The sequence below is a fragment of the Rattus norvegicus genome, chromosome 18 (genome assembly GCF_036323735.1).
Source record: "Rattus norvegicus strain BN/NHsdMcwi chromosome 18, GRCr8, whole genome shotgun sequence".
In the NCBI taxonomy this organism is placed as follows: Eukaryota; Metazoa; Chordata; class Mammalia; order Rodentia; family Muridae; genus Rattus; species Rattus norvegicus.
In genome coordinates, this window is record NC_086036.1 from 49,892,432 (window position 1) to 49,911,214 (window position 18,783).

General features: G+C 44.8%; 1 long non-coding RNA gene across 1 annotated transcript; it reads right to left on the bottom strand.

Annotated features, from left to right (window-relative positions):
- Nucleotides 1–4,096: 4,096 nt before the first annotated feature.
- LOC103694217 (uncharacterized) lies at nucleotides 4,097–7,614 on the bottom strand. The gene is made up of 3 exons (XR_596998.4): nucleotides 7,499–7,614; nucleotides 4,977–5,090; nucleotides 4,097–4,285 (listed from the first exon to the last, which is right to left on the bottom strand). It is a non-coding gene; the product is annotated as an uncharacterized LOC103694217 (long non-coding RNA).
- Between the last annotated feature and the right edge of the window lie 11,169 nt (nucleotides 7,615–18,783).

Below are 18,783 nucleotides of genomic sequence, written 5' to 3' on the forward strand. Positions count from 1 at the left end.
CAACTAGATCTTGCCTTCACTTTGTAGGCTAACTAGCCTCAGAGCTTCCTTTCTCTAGATCTGTGGTACTCAATCTGAGGATTCTGGCCTTTTGGGAGGTCATATATCAGGTATTCTGCATATCAGGTACTTACATTGCGATTCCTAACAGTAGCAAAATGGCAGTTATGAAGTAGCAATGAAAATAATTTTATGGTTGGGGTCATCGCAACATGTGGAACTGTATTGAAGAGTCCCAGCATTAGGACAGTTGGGAACCATGGCTCTAAATGATCCATGTGTACCAGAAGGCACTCTTACTGTACTTCAACCATCTCAGGGTCAGAGCTCAGGGGCTGGGGCCGATTCTTTTGTCCACCATTCCTCACAATGACTCTAACTTCCTAAATCGTTCATTTGCCTTAATGTGCTCTTCCATTTTGTCTTCTGCCTTTGACTATCACCATGTCTTTGTCACGTGGCTCTGTGTGGCACCTTCTCCCCCCAATAAACATCATTTTCCATCTCTCCTGTGATGCTTTTTGTGAGCTTTTTTGTCTGAGCATCTTTTAGAAGAATACAAGTGTCACCCCTGCTCTGAACCAGGCACTGTCCTTGTCCCCACAGAGATAGCAGTGAGCAGACCAAGTTAACTGCTGAAAGTCACTTCTGTGAGGTGCAGGCTACTTTCAATTCAGAAACAAATATGCCATGCCACTGGATGATAGACATAAGGGATAATAAATTCAGATAGAAACAGTACTAACAGGAGCGGGCTTGTGTCATATGGCGTGGTCAAAAAAGGGCCCAGATGAGGAGGAGGTGACATTTGAAATTTGAGCTGTCTTTAAAGGTTGGGTTCTCAGTATTGCTGAACACTTTCAGACCCCCATACCACTTCCAATAAATCTGTAGATGAAACAAACACCTGACAGATGAAAGGAGAGAGAGGGTAATGGCAGGAAACATGAGTGATAAATCCACACCAATCCAGTTCCAGGACTAATTTATGTTCCAAGAGCATGTGGAGAAAAAAAAAAGTTAAAAAGAAAATCCCCACACAGAGACTCTTTGATGAATCACCGGTAGCTAATTGTCACAGCGCATCCCACAGGCGCGACATATCATTTGAAATCTGGGCGGATTTCAGAAGAGAAATGTTATTGCATTTTAAACAATACCATTAGCCAATCCGATCCCACTCACCGCCCCGCACTTTGTTTCAGCCTTCCAGTCAAAAGATGAATTGCCCGATGGTTCTATTGTCAAAATGACATCGTGAAAAGAGAAGCATGAGGGTTGTAATAATAATGTGGTACATGTGTAGAAGGTCAGGGAAGCAACAGATTAACATTCCAGAGACAGATTTCCCCTGGAACACCTCTTGAAAGTATCAAAGGCCAAAGATCAGGACACTGATAATGCGTCTGGCCTTGGTGGTGAAATTGTATGTCCTTAGCTTTGCTGAGGACAGAGCTGTGCTCCTTTCAATTAGCAGATGAAATCTCTCTCCTAGAGGATGAAGCAGCCAACTGCAGAAATCTGCTTCAGCACAAGTTAGTGAAGGGAAACGAGGTTGCGTGGAGAGATGAGTTGCTTACTTCAGATTAATGAAGTGAAATGGATCATGCTCCCCAGAGAATCTGACTAAATAACCCCCCACCCCACCTGAGAGATTGAAACAGAACGTCTCTAGCATAAGGTGGCTTTGTTGAATTTTAAAACCAAACTGAAGCTTGCAACTGTTCTGCAAGGTGAGCTAGGGATTGTGGGTTGGAAGAGCCAGGCATTTCTTTCCAACTTAAATTGATTTGAGGTAATAGAAGTGGAGGTAGGAGAGACACCTAGGCTCTGCCCACACAGGATCTGGCATAAAGTGGATTTCCTAACTCTCTGCTGTGGAATGGTGAACTCCATTTTCCTATTTTTAGAATGGGAAAACACATACAGGACTATCTGGGAAAAGTAAGCATTTATGAAGTGCTTTGCCGACCTTGAAGCAAGCCCAAGTTTACCATTCCGTGTGTCGCTTTGCTGGATACTCCTATGTCCCTTTCTCTGCCTGCCATGATGGATGATGATTCTTGGGTGAGCTGGTAGGCAGCAAAAGGAAAAGGCCTGGGTTGCTATTTTGCTTCTCTTTCTGAATATAAACCCCATTTAACTCCAAGAAGGAAAGCTTTCTGTGGGGGTGGGGTGCAACAGCCAAGAGCGCTTGTTCTTACAGAGGACCTGAATCCGGTTCTCAGCACTCGCATTGGACTTCTCACGACCACCTATGGTCACAGTTCTGGAGGATTCAGTGCCCTTCTCTGGCCTTGAGTGGCATGCCCTACCCCCAAATATGCAAGCAAGTAAGGAGATATTTACTGGGAAATTTCAGAAAATAATCAAATACAAGTGATTTACAAGATGCAAGGGGATCTCACAATAGTCATTTGGGAGGGATTGGTTAAAATATGGTGGGTAAGGTGGGATGTAGTTCAATATCAGAACACTTGCCTGGCATGGTCAAGTCCCTGGGTTCTATTACATGGGTAGCGATACTGGTAAGTGTGCCACTGGACCCAGTTGGAGGACTTAAAGTTCCTTTCTATTATTAGCACCCGGGGAACTTTCAACAAGTTGTTTAGCCTCTCCGGACCTTGTGTTCTTTCCTGTAAAATGGTAAACAGTAGTAGAAATTCGGTTCCCACCTCCAGGTTCCTGCTTTGAGTTCCTTCTGAAAGTTCCCTTCATGATGGGCTGTGATTGGGGTGCGTCAGTCCAAATAAATCACTTTTGCCCAAGTTGTTTTTGGTCATGGTATTTTATCACATCAACAGAAACACTAACTGAAGCACTTCATCGTGTGTGTGTGTGTGTGTGTGTGTGTGTGTGTGTGTGTGTGTGTGTGGAGAGAGAGAGAACAACCTTAGCTATCATACTCACATTGCATTAGCCCTGAGAAAGGATCTCACTGGCCTGAGCCTCACCAAATCAGGTGGCTGCCACTATATACCAGGGTCCACCTGTCTCCACATATCAGGTGCTACAATTACAACTCTACACCACTGTGTCTGGCTTTTTGGGACGATCACTAACTCAGGTCATCATACCTGTGAGACATCACAGACTAAGCTATCACTCCATCCTTGCGGTAAAGTTTCTGCAGCCTTTCAGAGTCCCAGCACAGAGTATCTACCCACTGCCACGAAAGGCACAGCTCCCACCTCAGCTCCCTACTCTCTCCTTCTATTCAAAACTACTGTTCTCGAAAAATCAGCCATGTCAAGCAGGCAATGCCTTCAGACTACAAAGAAAAGTTCCATGAAGATATAGCTCAGTGTAGATGTACTAAAAAAATAAAAGTAACTGATCCCTCTTATTACGTTGATAGTTGATGTTTGGGTAAGTTGTTCAAAGCCGCTGCAGCACAAAACCTTGAACAGAGCTCCTAATCTGACACAATGGTGTCAACTCTTCACTGCTCTTGACAATTACAGCTGGATAGTCTTTGAATCCACAATAAAATGGCAATGGAAGAGAGTCTGACCTGGACCCTAAAAACCTAAGAAGAGACTGTTGAGGGCTTGCCATGACTACCAGAGGCAGACGCGGGCTGATGGGCACACAGGAAGAGGATTAACAGAGTCAATAGCTGTTTGATGAATTTCTCTGCAAAGCGAAGCCTAAAGGACACTGGCAGAAAGGAAGGAGGAACACATAGGCGGCTGTGAGAAAGAGCCAAAGGCCCTATGGCTGTTTCCTAAGAGACCAGATCTCCCAGACAGCAGAATGTGCTGCTGCTTATAAAAGCTCCCGGAAACGCACTTTCTTACCAAAATTCAAAGCAGGGCTACAAATCATCTACAGGAGACAAAAGACAATAAGTAGTGTCAACACACAGGGATATATTTTACTCTGCCCTGCCATGAGGAATTATGGTAGGCTGTGACGACCGGAATATAAAGTAACATAAGTCGCCTGTTGTCAACAGAGTTTGAAATTACAAAATGTAAAACCAATATATTTCCTGCACGCTATGAAACAGCTGGGGTACTTTTATGGCTTCTAGCATGATGCCGTGTCGTCTCTCAAAACCCTATAATTCTGTAAGCACGTTAAGTGCAGCCTGTTATTTATTTAGTTTGTTTATTTGGCTTCAAGGATTTCTTTCGTAGGCAACACAGAACAGAACCAACTGTAAAGGGTAACTGATGAACCCCGGACTGTGCCCAAATCACCAGTCCAGGCTCCCTTGGGTAGAGTGGTATAGATATTACATTCAAGGTGTGAGTATTGTTGAGAAGGATGCCATCTTTTTCTGTGTGGAGAGGAAGAAAAAAATAGGATTCAAATTAAAAGAAAAATTCTGCAGGAGCATTTTCCCCATGGCCTCTCCAGAATCCAAGTCAAAATTTAGTCTTTTATGAAGCTGACAGCCGTGGCGTTCAAACAAGATCTCTTTAAATGACAGATGGCTATAAGCAAGTCAAACGCTTCTTAGCTGATGGTTTATGTGGCAGACATTAGAGGTGTTGTAACTACTGACCCATATTTAATACCTCACACCGACAAAACGAAGGCGGTGGAACTCGGCGCCCAGTCTCCTACCCTAAGCAATAACTAATTTTATTGTCTTCATTTTGGATGCTTAATTTAAGCCCCGTGTGTGTCAATCAATCAGTACAAAATACTCTGATTGCTTTCAATGACTTGGCCATTGTGTTTTTTTTTTTTTTTTTTTTTTTTTATGTTTTACTCACAGATCACATTTTTCAATGATTATTTATGGGCTGAACTCCTGCGATAGAGAATTGGCTGGGAATTTAGTGAGGCTCTGGCAGAGCGAGCAGTGATGGATTCTGAGTGCATACAAGGCTGCTAGGCTGATGCTCGGCAGAGGGCCAGAAGGGCTGGGGCGGATACTGACGGCTCTGCCTGGGGCGGGGAGGAACTGTGGTACCCAGAGATGGATTCCTGATGAAAGAAAGAAGCAGAGGCCTTTTCTTTACCTGGTGGGCTCATAAGGCTAAGAATCCCCCTCACACTGTAGTTTGTCAGCTGTCAGCAGTGCCTGACACAACAAAACCCCAGAGCTCCTCTGCAGAAGTGCCGGGTGCTTTTGGCTGTAAAGAGAGAGGAGACATCAGATGTTGCTTTTCAAACAAAGACCCAGTTTCATGCTTAACACCACAAAGATGACTTGATTTTCTGTTCTTGCGACTGGGGGTGGGGCGGCAAAAGGAAAGAAAAATGGGAAGAAGAAAAAGAAATAAAACCTTTGTTCCTTTGAAGTGAGAGCAAGCTATGTGAACTGAATTTTAACCAGGTTCTGCCAATACCTATCAGCACAGAGCATTTCATATTGCAAATAATAGGGATCCTGAGAAAATGACAGGTGAGAGGAAGGGAACTCTGGAGACAAGCTCCAGAGTTTTCGCTGTCCGGGTCAGACAAGGCCTGAGGAGGCCTGAGGGATGGAAGTTTCAAAATTCGAAAAGAAAGAGGGTGTGTGTGTGTGTGTGTGTGTGTGTGTGTGTGTGTGTGTGAGAGAGAGAGAGAGAGAGAGAGAGAGAGAGAGAGAGAGAGAGAGAGAATTCATTAAACCAGAAACTGAAAGCAGGTATTAATTTTTCTTTTAAAGAGGCCCACCCAACTATTAGTTATGCACAGCGCTCATTACATATCATTTGGTCAGCGGGTTTCTGAAGACCTCCTGGGGGTGAGACAAGGCGGTCAGAATTCCTTTTCATGTCGACGATGACAATGGGGAAAGAAACCAAGACTGTAGCAAATAAAAGAAGACATTTCTTCCTCCAAAGACAGGATGTTAGAAGGCTCAGTGTTGCAGCTACGGGGGGCGGGGAGAAGAGATTGAGAAAGCAGCAATAATATAATCACAAGGGCTCGGTGGAAGCTTTAGGGGCAGGTATCCTTCTTAAAATAAGGTTTTCTCAATTGCTTTGACACAAGGGAGTTTTAAAAGGCCAATCAAAGAACCTGCCTCTACTCTGGCTGGTGGGGATGGAGGGATGGAAACATGAGGTTTGCTATTTAAAGCTGGTAGCTGTTTCTGGGCTGCTGGAAAGAGAAGTTGAAAAGGCAGAAGCAAGTTCAGTGAGATGTTCAAATATGCGACTTTTCTCCTGGTAAATTCTTCTTCGCTAAGGGAAGTCAGGGTTAAAAAACCACGCTGAGCTGAAATTGGCAGTTCATACACCTCAACCACTTCTGTGTTTCTTGTTCGACAATATAACCCACACCCAGCCCCAGTTAGCTGTGCAGAGATAAATCAGGCAAATTTAGAGAACCGGGAGAAAGGTAACATAATAGCAAGGGTGGCAGGGCGTATGTTACAGAGCAAGGTGCTAAGGAAATATTAATCCACCTGACCATGGGATTGCTTTGCTTAGCTTTTCGTTCCTTACCTACAGCAGCAGCCATTTGCACCAGGCTAATCTAAGACCCTTCATAGGCCGGACACTGTACAAACAAAATACATTTCATATTTATCCCAAGGATGAACTCACTAGTGGTACATGCCTGACCTGGGGCAGATTTTAACTAGCACACACAGAGAGCTGACGATTTTTAATTACATTTTGTTGTATTAACTCTCAATCTTGGACTAGAACTGCTGGAGGTTCAGGCCAATGTGGAGGAGGATGCAGCAGCTTAGAAAGTAATTATTGTGTAAAAAAAATCCATTTTAAAACTATACTTTAATCTCACATTCAGTATTATATTAGAGTAGTAAAGAAGCTAAATTTTCTGTGTTTTCTGACGGATCAACATTTCTCAATCTGTGGGCTGTGACCCCTTTGGGTAGTACACACATTACAATTCCTAACAATAGCAAAATTACTGCTGTGAAGAAGCAACAAAATAATATTATGATGGGGGGTCACCATAAAATAAGGATCTGCATTCAAGGGTCACATCACTAAGGAGGCTGAGGACCACTGTTTTAGACTCTGAGCCAAGTTTCTGGATTTTATCACTTCCGAGTGAAGGAGGTTTGAATCCCATAATTCCTTGGATGACCTTGGCACTTCCTGTTGTGAGGGGATGAACAGTAGAAGTTAAGGAGATTTTTCTCCTTATTATTATTAAATATATGGTTATCTCCTTGGGGTTGGATCACTGCTTCCTGGCTGGGTTATCACCGGCAGGCTGCCATTCTAAGCTATTCATGGCGATTCCAGGCAAGGGAATCTATGTAATCGAGACTTAGAAAATGCTAGTGGTCATTACCCAGCTCTGATTTTCATGTGACTGTAGACTCATGGCCCCGCCGCAATTTTCAGGGCTTATATATACAATAACCTTTCTGTAAAGTATCATCCTCACATTCATCACAGAACCAAAGCCCTCTGATTTGTGTGTTAACATCTGAGTTTAAGTTGAAACCTTATCAAATCCGTTCAGGACTCCTAAGCCCTTAGAGGCTGTCCCTGCGACCCAGTTGGCAGAAAAAGCCAAGTCAGAAATACAGTAACTTGTACAAACTAAACCCTCAGGGATAGAGTTCTACCTTAGCAAGGAATCCATATAAGCCGAGGCTGACTCCTGAATAAGCCAAGAAAATGAAACTCCTTCAAGAAAGGGATCCTCAGTTGCCTGCCGCAGGCAAGGCAGCTGCGCATGCGCGTGGGCTCACTGCGTGCCTGTGATGTCCTTTCCCTCCAAACTGTCAGCACTGGAGTCTCTCCCACACCGATTCTGCACTAGTGATTAAAGGAAAGGATTAGGATTTAACGGAAAAAAGATAAATAATTATTGCTTTAATCACCATGCTTATTTGCATGCAGAGACTGGATTTGCTGTACATTTCTAGGGCAGAAAATAGAAACAAAATACAAATTTCTGATCCACAGAAGTACAGAGTATACAATAATACTTGATCCTAATTGTATGTTTTCATATGCTAATATATACAGTACTAATTTGAAAAATTAAGCAGAGAAGACAATTTTGAGATCGTTTATTTTAGCTTCATCCTCCGTAGAAGAGAAAACCGTTCTAAAAAGAGTTGTCTTCTCTTCAAATCTCTAAAATTTCTAGAGTCTCTCAATGGATCTCAGACATGTGTGTGTGTGTGTGTGTGTGCGCGCGCGCGCGCGTGCATGAGTGCATGTATGTGTATAAGCATATGAAATTATCCTGTCCTGAGACCATTTGCAGATAAAAGGACTCTTAGATTGAATTATTCTGCATATCACCTTCTCTTGTACTTCTGACAGAAGATACCTGGGTTGATACAGTAAAATTTCTTAGATATATTTGTTAATATAGTAAATGTTATATACTTATTATTAATGTTACTGGAGCTTACATCTTATCAATATTTTATTATCAACTACAGGTTTTACAATAGTCCTTCCCTCCCTCCCTTCAGTAAAATTGATACAGTAAAATTTCTTAGATATACTTGTTAATATAGTAAATGTTGTATACTTATTATTAACATTACTGGAGCTTACATCTTATCAATATTTTATTATCAACTATAGGTTTTACAATAGTCCCTCCCTCCCTCCCTTCTTCCCTCCCTCCGTCCCTTCCTCCTTCCCTTCCTCCCTGTCTCTCAGTGATACAAATGTAGGTCAAATCAGACCAGATTAAAAGCACTTCAGTGTAGGTTTATTAGGTGCGGTTCCCAGGTGGGTTCACCTGTCCCAAGGAACAGGGCCAGGAAGCATAGGCCGGGGGCAGTTAGAGATCTTAGGTGAGGGATGTTGGCTAGGAACTGGGATTATGCTCATGTATGGTCAAAAGCTGAGCCCCTGGCCAGCACTCTTGTGTGGGTTGCTGGAAATTTGAAGGCAAGGGTAATGAAGACCGGTCAGCCAGGAGTTTTCTGGGCGAGCCAGGTTGAGGAACGGAGAGCAGATAGGGTTTCCCAGCTAGCGCTGAACGAGCAGATGTTCCAAACAAGCCCCCAGACCTCTTTGAGTTGGAACAGCGCTTCAGATCTATGACTTCCTGCTGAAGAGAGATTGCTTGTGGGAAGAGTTGGGTGGGAGTCGGTGGGCACAGGAGCTCAGTGCGGGGTATGCGTGAAGAAGCATCTGGTTGACTGTTACCTTGGAAACTTTCAGAATCCATTCCTGGAGAAAGTAGAAGAGACAAGGGGCAAAAAGAAAAAAAAAAAAAGACAAATGAGGGCAAGCCAGGCAAAGAGGGAGGACTGCCACCAAGGGAAGAGGCACCCTGGTTGGTTGTGTCTTTTGAGATCTTCCCCCAGTTTTTGAAGTGATTCAATCCAAGCTTTTACCAGGCCAGAGTCATTGATGTGCTAACAGCATCCTCTCCCAGGAATAAGTGTCTCCTTTAAAGGCAGGAGGTCTAATGCTTGGTGATTTTATAACACAACCTGGGCCAGTGAGGAGAACTGTCTTTGGAGGGAGGCCAGAAATTCCGCCGAGTCTCCAATAGTTTGAAGTTTCTCGGAGAGAGTTTTTATTCAGTGACCAAATGCTTATTTGACCCCAGAACTGATGCTACAATACATGCTGTGACGGAGATGTCAACCATGACTAGGAAAAAAAAAAAAAAAACAGCCTGGTCCCCTTTGGGTGCAGGGTGGGGTGTGGGAGGAGCCATAATGAGCTCAGCCTGTCCATGCCTGTCCATGTAGGTTAGTTGAGGAACCAAGGTCACTTGAAGGCATAGGACAGGTGGTATATGATCTGGTCAAGAGGTTTTGCATCAAAAGAATCCCCCCCCCCCGGGGGGGTGGGGCATGTTCAGGGAGATGTTAAGGGTGTTTTGGAGATGTTGCAGCAAGGGAACTGGAGTAGCAAAAAGGAAACAGAGTGTTCAGGGGATCTGGTAGGCAGGGACAAGAGGCAAGACTGCCAATGGGGAGTTATCCAGAGCAGAGAGGAGGAAGCAGTTGTTCCAATTGGAGAAACCCATTAGATCGAGCAGCGTTACTCTATCCTGTACCAGGCCAAGCTATGAGAAGGGATTTTTTTTCCCTTTTGGGGTGGATTGTCTGGGGATGGATGATTTCCTCCTATCATTTGATTGTGTCCATGAGGTTTTGTACTGTGTCGGAGGACATACATACAGAAGATCTTGATCCACCCACATGGGTAGGCTGCTTGTTAGGTCTTATATATTCTTCTCTTCACCCCTGTAGCCTACTGGGGTTTTCAGGAATTTCTGATATTGATTGAGTAGGTCGGTTGACCATTGGAAGTAAGGCAGGCCCAACCACAGTGGATATTATTTGTGAATAAAGGTTTATGTTGTATATACCCATCCCATGGTCAGGCTCCAATTTTTTCATATTTAGAGTCCTGCAATCCTAAACTGTTCGGTCAAAGAGGAAGCAAAGGGTCTGTCACCAACACCCATATGAAGTAGCACTATTTGATTTTGTAATCCCCAAACCTGAGGGGCACGAAAGAAGTCAGGGACAAGAATGGAAATTTTTGTTTGGCATTCTTGAGGGCTGTAGTTGGCCTGATCTGAAAGGTTAGTCCATTTTTGCCCTCTCCTTATCAGCATCTTACTGGCGAACATAAAACTGCCATTGGAGAGTGGGTGTTGAGGTCAAGCCTTCTCAACCAAAGGACCCCAAGATTACCGTTACTAGTATGAATTTCATGAAATTTGGAGGCAGTGGGCCCTACCTCCAGCAGCACTAGCATTTGAGGTGAAATATAGTCCAGAAAACAGAAGATATAAGGTGTATGAGTAAAGGCAGATAGATTTGACCAGCCTGGCTGTTCATTGGGGCTTTCTGGAGAACCATAGAGTAGAGGGTCTCAGTTGTTGGACAGCCCACTGATCCTGGGTAGGTGCTTTCTTGAGCCTAGAGAGGTGGTACCAGCACTGATGTCCTAGGAGATTGGAAGCTGAAGGCACAGTGAGGGTTACAGTGTAGGGTCCTATCCACCAGGGCTCTAGAGACTTTGGAGATAACTGAGAAGTACTCTGTTCCTTGGGGAGAAAGGGGTAGGCTAGGGAGCAGTTGGGCCCATTGTGGGGATAGGTAGGTAGCTGTCAGCATGTGAACAGAGGAGGGACCATAGAATAGAGAGGTAGGGGAAGTAACTGGCCAGTGGGAAGTCTGAGTCGGGAGGTGATGGTTATGGAGGAATAGCCTCCTAGAAAGGAGCTTGAAAGGGCAGGGGGCTGTAGGAGAGTGTGGAGCGTCTCAGAGGAGAGGGCAATAAGGAGAGAGGAGGGTTAAGATGACCTACGTTTAAGAAGAGCTTGGTGAATTGTTGCTTGATGAGTCTTTTGGCTCTTTCTACCTTTCCTGATGACTAGGGGCACTACAAAATATGAAGTTTCCAGAAGGTGTTCAAAACTTCAGAGAGGAGCTCGATGACCTTAGATGTGAAGGACAGACTCAATCTGTTTGGATGGTCCATGGACAGATCAAGGAATGAAACATTCAAGGAATGTCTGGGCCATCACATCCAATGTTTCCCTGGAGGTAGGGAATGCTTTGATCCACCCTGTGAAGATGTCAACAAGAGTAAGGAGTTAGTGGAACTTTTCACGTGTGGGCATGTGGGTGAAGTCTATCTACCAGTCCCCTCACGGTTGGTGTCCTTGGAGGTGGTGCAGAAGCTGGCATATCTGGAGAGCCCCTTGTGGGTTGGTCTTGACAGTAAGAGTGGATCTGCAGAATACAGCTCAAAATTGGCGGGGTCAAAGAGGGGCTCTAAAAGGTGGAACAGAGCTCTGGAAGTTCATGTGTAAGGTTTGGTGTCTGTAAAGAGGTGGTAGGGGTAAGTAGAGTCAAGGAAAGCCAGGGCAGGGGCTGCTAGAAGAGCATCCTGCAGTAAAGATAAGTGATGGTGGACTGTGACTGGGTGAGCAAGGGGTCCTGTGGTGGTCTCTTTGGCTGTCTGGTTACATGAGTTTGTGCACAGTGGCAAAGTAAGGGAACCAGTGATAGAAGAAATCCATTAGGTCCCCAAATGAAAGAATCTAATCCACTGTCATTGGGACTGTATGTCCCATGGGGGGGGGGGGTGTCAGACTTGGTCAGAAGTGAAGGTTTCAGACCTTGGACTGAATTGATTGTCCAAGTATAGTATGGCAGAAGACCAGACTTTAGATGGGAAGAAAAATTATCCCAGGGGGTCAAGATAGTGTAGAAGTCAAGAGGTGGCCCTTTGGGACCAAGACAGGGAGGGGCTGTAAAGTAAGAGGTCATCCATGTATTGGAGAAGTGTACATAGCATTAAGGTCTAAGGAGGAGAGGTCTCTGGCCAAGGCTTGGCCAAAGAAATAACTATCCCAAAAGCCCTGGGGGAGAACTGTCCCTGTGAGCTCTCTTGAAGTCCATGTACCAGGGTCTTCTCAGGTGACGGCAAAGAGACAATGTGAGCTAGGGTGTAGGGGGCGGGCAGTAAAGAAAGCATCCTTTAGGTCCAGGATAGTAAAGTGGGAAGTTGTAGGAGGAATGTGAAAGAGGAGGGTATAGGGGTTGGTAACTACAGAGTGGATGGGATGACGGCCTTGTTAACGAGGCTGATGTCCTGAACTAAGTGGTAGGCAACACGGGGCTTACACACAGGGAAAATGAGTCTTACAAGGCGAGTCAATAGGGATTAGGAGTCCCTAAGATAGGAGGCTGGTAATGATGGGCTTGAGACCACAGTGATATGTTTCAGAAATGGAAAACTGGGTTCTGGAAGGGAAGGGATGGGACAGGGGTCCTTAAGGTAAATTAGGAGAGGCTGGTGGTGGGTGGCAATCACCAGGAGGAAAAATCCCATATTTGGACCAGATCTGGTAGGGTAGGAACAGTTTGGTGTAGGAATCTGTGAGGCAATCAGGGGAAGAAGAGTATGGAAGTCAGGAGAGATTATAGGGCCAAGAAGAGGGTAGCCCGAATGCATCTGAGGATATGGTGGTCAAGAAAAGGTGCCAGGCAGCTAGGCATGACCAGAAGAATGTGAGGATTGTTTTACAAGAGTGAAGGAAAGTGGCAGGGTCTTATTTGGAAAGGAGGGGCTTCTGTCCAACCCTATGACAGAAATTGGCAATGGGACCATGGCCCTGAGTGAAAGGACAAAATCAGGAAAGTGAAGGACTTACCAGCTACCTGGAACATTACCCTGGACTCTGTGAGAGTGATGGAAGTCCCTGAGTCTGGGCCTCTGCTAGGCCAAGAAGCTGGAAGACTGGAAGGGTTTGTAGCGCTGCGCTGGTGGGGTGGCCCTCCATGGTGTGGCACAGAGCATGAGCCCACACCGGGGCACTCCAGCTTCCAGTGGCTGGGCTGCCAGCAGACAGGGCATAGCCTGGTGGGTTGACAAGGATTGGGGCAGCTGACCTTTCTGACCACATTTGAATCAGGCCCCTGGCAGAGTTGACTTTGGCCAGACCTCAGCTGGATGGGGTTTGTTGGACTCGCCTTATTCTCCCTGTGGCATTGCCATTGGCCTCAAGGAGGCTGCCAAGGTCTGGGTCTGGAGCATAGGCTTCTGCTGTAGCTGAGCTTGTTGGGAAGATTTCGCCACCTCTTCTTGGGCATTAAAGACCTTAAAGGCCAATTTTTACTCACTCTTATGCAGGGATTTGGGGACCATCCTCAACCCCCCCCCCCACTTTGTATATCTGGCAATGACTGAGAAATAAAATGGGTATCCAGGATTGTGGCTCCCCCTAGGGAGTCTGGGTCAAGGCAGGGAAAATTGAATCATGATCTCTTATAATTGAGTTAGAAAAAAGACTAGATTTGTTTGTGCATGAGCGCGTATGCGCACGTGTGTGTGTGTGTGTGTGTGTGTGTGTGTGTGTGTGTGTGTGTGTGTAAGCACACTGTCTAATTCTGGAGAGCTTATCAAAATTAACAACCTTGTTTGAGACCTATTTGAAGGAGGTAGTGGACCGTGAGGTCCCTTCTCTGGTGCCACCGCCAACCCTGTCGCTCATAGGGACCATACTGCTCACTAGGTGGTTCTGGCCTTCATACTGCCTGGCTACTGCCTGAACCCTTCCATGATCCTCAGGAGTGAGAGTGGAGGCCTGGATGACATCAGGGCCATGCCTATTAGGTCATAGCCTGGGTAAGATAAAAGAACTCTTCGGTTTAGTCAGATGGATGAGCAGAAAAGCAGCCTAAGCACTTTTCAATTTGGGAGAGATCATAGAGGGAGAAAGGAACATGGCCTCAGACGTACCCCTCAGCTCCATCCACCTCCTGGAGAGGGTGGAAAAGAGCAAGGGTTTCTAGGGACTGCACATGAGAGGCTACAGGAAGGATTCATCAGTGTGTGGACAGGGACCAGAGTGTGGGCTTCAGCACCACATGTAAGAGGTAGAGAAGACAAGGAGGGAGGAGGAGGAGGATGGGGAGAAGATAGGTAAAGGGGAGAGGGTTGAGCATTTGGCGGAGCTTGTGGTAGTAAAGGGGGAGCAGTGGGAGAAGATGGCTGACTGCTCATGGTCATACCCTCAGAAGGAAGGGAAGGAGGAAGGGTTGGAGAAAAGGAAGAAGCCAGTAGTCAGAGCACGTAGCAGTGTTGGATGGGGAGGGGTAGATGGGGCTTGGGGCAGCGGTGGGGGTGCCAGTGATTCAGGTGGCTCAGACAGGTGAAGGACTTGATGTCTAAGTCCCCAGATGAAAGGGTGTCTGAAGGTGCCACAACCCTGGCCAACAAGACCTGGGACATGGAGGAGTAGCTACAGAGGGAGGGACAGGATCACAGTTCCCGAAAATTAAGGAGTTCGGATCACCTGTTTGTATGGCAGAGAATTTCACAATGATGAAGCCTGTTATAGTCAAGAGTGCCCTCTAGTGGCTATGTAGACTGGCTATCTAATGTGACCTGAGGCCAGGCCATAGAACAATAGAAAATCAGGCGCTGAGGGCGCAGGGCCTGAGACAACCCCAGTTTGGATAAATTTCTCAGAAGGTATCCCAAGGGCAACTGAGGATCAGGTTTAGATCTGGTGTTGCCCGTTTCCGAGGCTGCTCCAGAGACTGAAGACTTGGGCACAGTATCCCACGAGATAGCCTGGGGTCAAATAGAGGGAGTGGGACAGCCTTGGAATGGACATCTCCAAATCTAAAGATGACTTTTGTTTCAGAATGGGCTTGCCCTGTGTGTGTGTGTGTGTGTGTGTGTGTGTGTGTGTGTGTGTGTGTGTGTGTGTGTGTGTTGGGGGGCATAACTCTTGGCAGGGGGCCCAGGGGTCCTGAACCTGGAAAAAGCACCCAGTGACTTTTAGGTGACGGCTGGGAAATGACAATTTTCCCAGAGTAAGGGGGGGGTGAGGAAGGGAAGGGGAAGGGAAGGGGGCAGAGGATGGGGGGAGTGGTCCCTACACAATGTGTTGGTGGTGGGGCTGGGGATCCCTTCAGAATTTTGGCACCAAGATAATAGGTTTTTCTCTCTCGGTGACACAAATATAAGCATAAAGTAGATAAATGCAGGTTTATTAGGTAGGTGCTGCTCCTGGGCAGGTTTGCCTGTCTCAAGTAACAGGGCCCAAGAAGCTGTGTGCCTGGGTGAAGGCAAGGGGGTTTTGTAGTTCTTAAGCAAGGAATGATGATGCATCAGCCAGGAGCTGGGATTGTGCACACATATGGCCAAAAGCTGAGCCCTGGGCAGGCACTCTTGGGTGGGTTGCAGAAACTAGAAGAGGAGGGGTGATGACTTGTCAGCCAAGAGTTTTCTCCCTGCTGGTGGAGTTGAAGGAAGGAGAGCAGATGGGGTTTCCCAGCTATAGCAGGGGCAAGCATGGGTTCCAACAAACTTTTTTTTTTAAATCACTAAATGTACATTGTAAGGAGAGAAAATCACTCCTTGCTTGAAAGCAGTGAAAAACCTGTGGACACATGGTACGGCTGGAGATGATTCAACGCTGCCTTTAAATGCACAGGAAATCTTAACCAGATCTGAAATAATACTTACATACCTTAATAGGAATAATTTCCAAAATTAGCCCTCTGAATATATTAAGATACAACCACTTTTATTTAATTAGAAAACTCCATCAGCGTTCCTCACCCCCAAAACTTGGGAATTTGACTGTTCACCTGTCATCTAAAAATAATTAATGCCAACTACTTACACTTTCAGATATGCCCTGCCATATCTGAAATTATGAGATTCATTCAAATAAGTGGGAGGGCCCCTCCCCCAAACAACAACAAAATAATAACAACAAAAGCAGGCAAACAAATAAAAGAGGCAACCAACCTTTTCAAGCACCCAATGGCCAGGCAATGAAAAAAAAGAGGCTTTACTCAGAACACCGTAACACTGTTGCCAATAGATAGTTATCTTCTTAGAGCCAGAGAACAAATATCAGTAGACAAAGAACAGTGGAGAAAATGGTAGGACAAAAACAGGGCAAGAAAAGTACCAGCAAACCTGCAAAAAAAATTGTTAAACAAAATAGTACTAAAGATTGGAAAAATGTTGATGCCCTTTGTCTAACAGAGAAACAATAGGAGTTTAAACCATACAGTCACACTCAATATACCGCTGTGCTTTGGTTTGATGACGTCTCAGAACAGTATTGAAATATAGTTGGCTACTGCGCGTGCGCGAACACACACACACACACACACACACACACACACACACACACACACACACGTGTGAATGCAATCGTATGCATGGTACACAGGTGGTCAGACACAGCCATGGGTCCTCTCCCACTTTTTCTGAGGTAGGATCTCTTATTTACTGCTGCATACATCAGGACAGTTGACCTGGGAACTTTTGGGAATTCTTTTGTTCCCAAGTCCCTTTCAATGTGGAAGCACTGGGGCCTCAGTCCTGTCCTACTGGGTGCATATATATACACAATATATATATACAATGAGGATTTGGACTCTGGTCTTCTTGTTCACACAGTAAGCACTTTACCCACTGTTTGCCGCCAGCCCTTATCTTGAAAATTCCGTCTAGCTGCAGCTGAAACACTGGTAGGTTCTGCTTGCGTCCCTCTGTCCAGTGCTGCCTACTGTCTGGCGTCTAGAAGCTATTCTTCCGTACATTGTCTTCTCTTCTTTGTTTGGTTTTTTAATTGTGTAAAATGATAGGATAAATTGGTCATTTTTCTTTCTCCCCGTAAAAGCTGAAAGTGGTGTCCTGATTTTCTCTTGAGTTGTATGGTTTCAGAGAAGAGATCGGCTGTCATTCTTGCTTTGTTTCCTTACAGCTCTTTTTGTCTCTGGCTACTCAGAAGGTTTCCGGGCTGATTTTAAGCAATTAGATGCTCATGTGTCTTGGCAGGGTTTTCTTTAGACTTCGTTTTCTCAGTGCTAATTGATCTTTCAGATCTGAGAGTTTATAGTTTACAACAGATCTGGATAATTACACATTTAAATATTTTCATATCGCCCCTTTCCAAAGCTGTATTTACACACCCTTCAGCATTTTGCTGTTGTGCGATGTATCCTGGGGCTGTGTTTATTTTTCTTGAGTCTTTTTGCTTTTTCACCTCTATTTATTTTGAGTAGCTATTACTTCAGTTCAAGTTCACTATGCATGCCTTCTATGGTATCTAACTAGCTGTGCACCCACGCCTGTACACTTTTTTATTCACTAAATTTTAAAATCCCTATTTGGATCTTTTCTAAAACACAGATTAATGTGGGATTGAATACAGCTGTGAGTGTTCCTCAACTAATTTGACCATAGCATCCATTTATATGGTTTTTATTTTTAATCACCATACAAGGTGACAAGTTTCTCTATGGCATCGTTATACGTACTTAATTTTATTCTTTCCCAGCTCTTGGCTTCTCTCCCCTACCTCTCTGCCTTCCCTGACCACTTGCACTGATCTGTCTCCTTTCTACTTTCAAATCCCATGTATTCCATAGAACCCTCCGGAACCCTTGCCATTTCCCCTCCTCACGGACAACTTTACAGTCCTGACCTCTATTCATACAAACTCCCATGTGAGTACACATATGTATAAGTTAGAAAGTAGAACGTGCATGTGAGACACACATTACTGGTTTATTTTGGAATATAACATTTTCCCCCAAAATTCTTTTTTTCTACAGTTTTCATAATTTCATTTTTCTTTATGACAATAAAATTTCATTATGTAACATGGCATTCATATCCATCAATCTGTCAATGGCCATTTAGTCTGATTCCATTTCCTTGCGGTCATGAATAGAGGAGAAATGAACTTAGATGCTCACATATCTTCGGGTAGAATATAAAGTCCTTTGGCCACATGACCAGGAATAGTATTGCTGGGTGTGTGTGTGTGTGTGTGTGTGTGTGTGTGTGTGTGTGTTTTAATCAACTTTCACACGAATGTCCATAGTGGCCACAGCAGTTTACGCTCTCACTAGCAATGTTAAAGATCCCCATTTCTCTACATTCTTGGAGCATTTGTTACCATTACTTTCTGGACGATAGCCATTCTGACTGGATTGATCTGGAATCTTAGCATAGTTTTATTGCATTTTTCTAACGATCAAGGATGTTGAACACTTTTGAGTTTTCTGTTGCTCTCATTGGACCATTTACTGATGCTAGTGAGGGTTTTTTTTTATCGTTTAGTCTCTGCAGTTGCTTGTATATTAGAGATGGATCTCTTTGTCTGAAGTATGGCTGCTGAAGATCTCCTATTCTGTAGGAATAAGAATGTTTTCACTCAGCTGGGGTTTTCTTCCCTTTGGATTTTGATTTTATGAAATCCCACTTTTTTTTTCAATTATTGGGGCTGTTTCTTGTGCTAATAGGATACTATTCTGAAAGTTCTTGCTTGGATCTATGTCCTGAAGTGTTTTCCGTATGTTTTCTTCTAGAAGTTTCTATGTCTGGGCTTTAAATTCGGGTCTTTGATCTCCTTTTAAAGAGC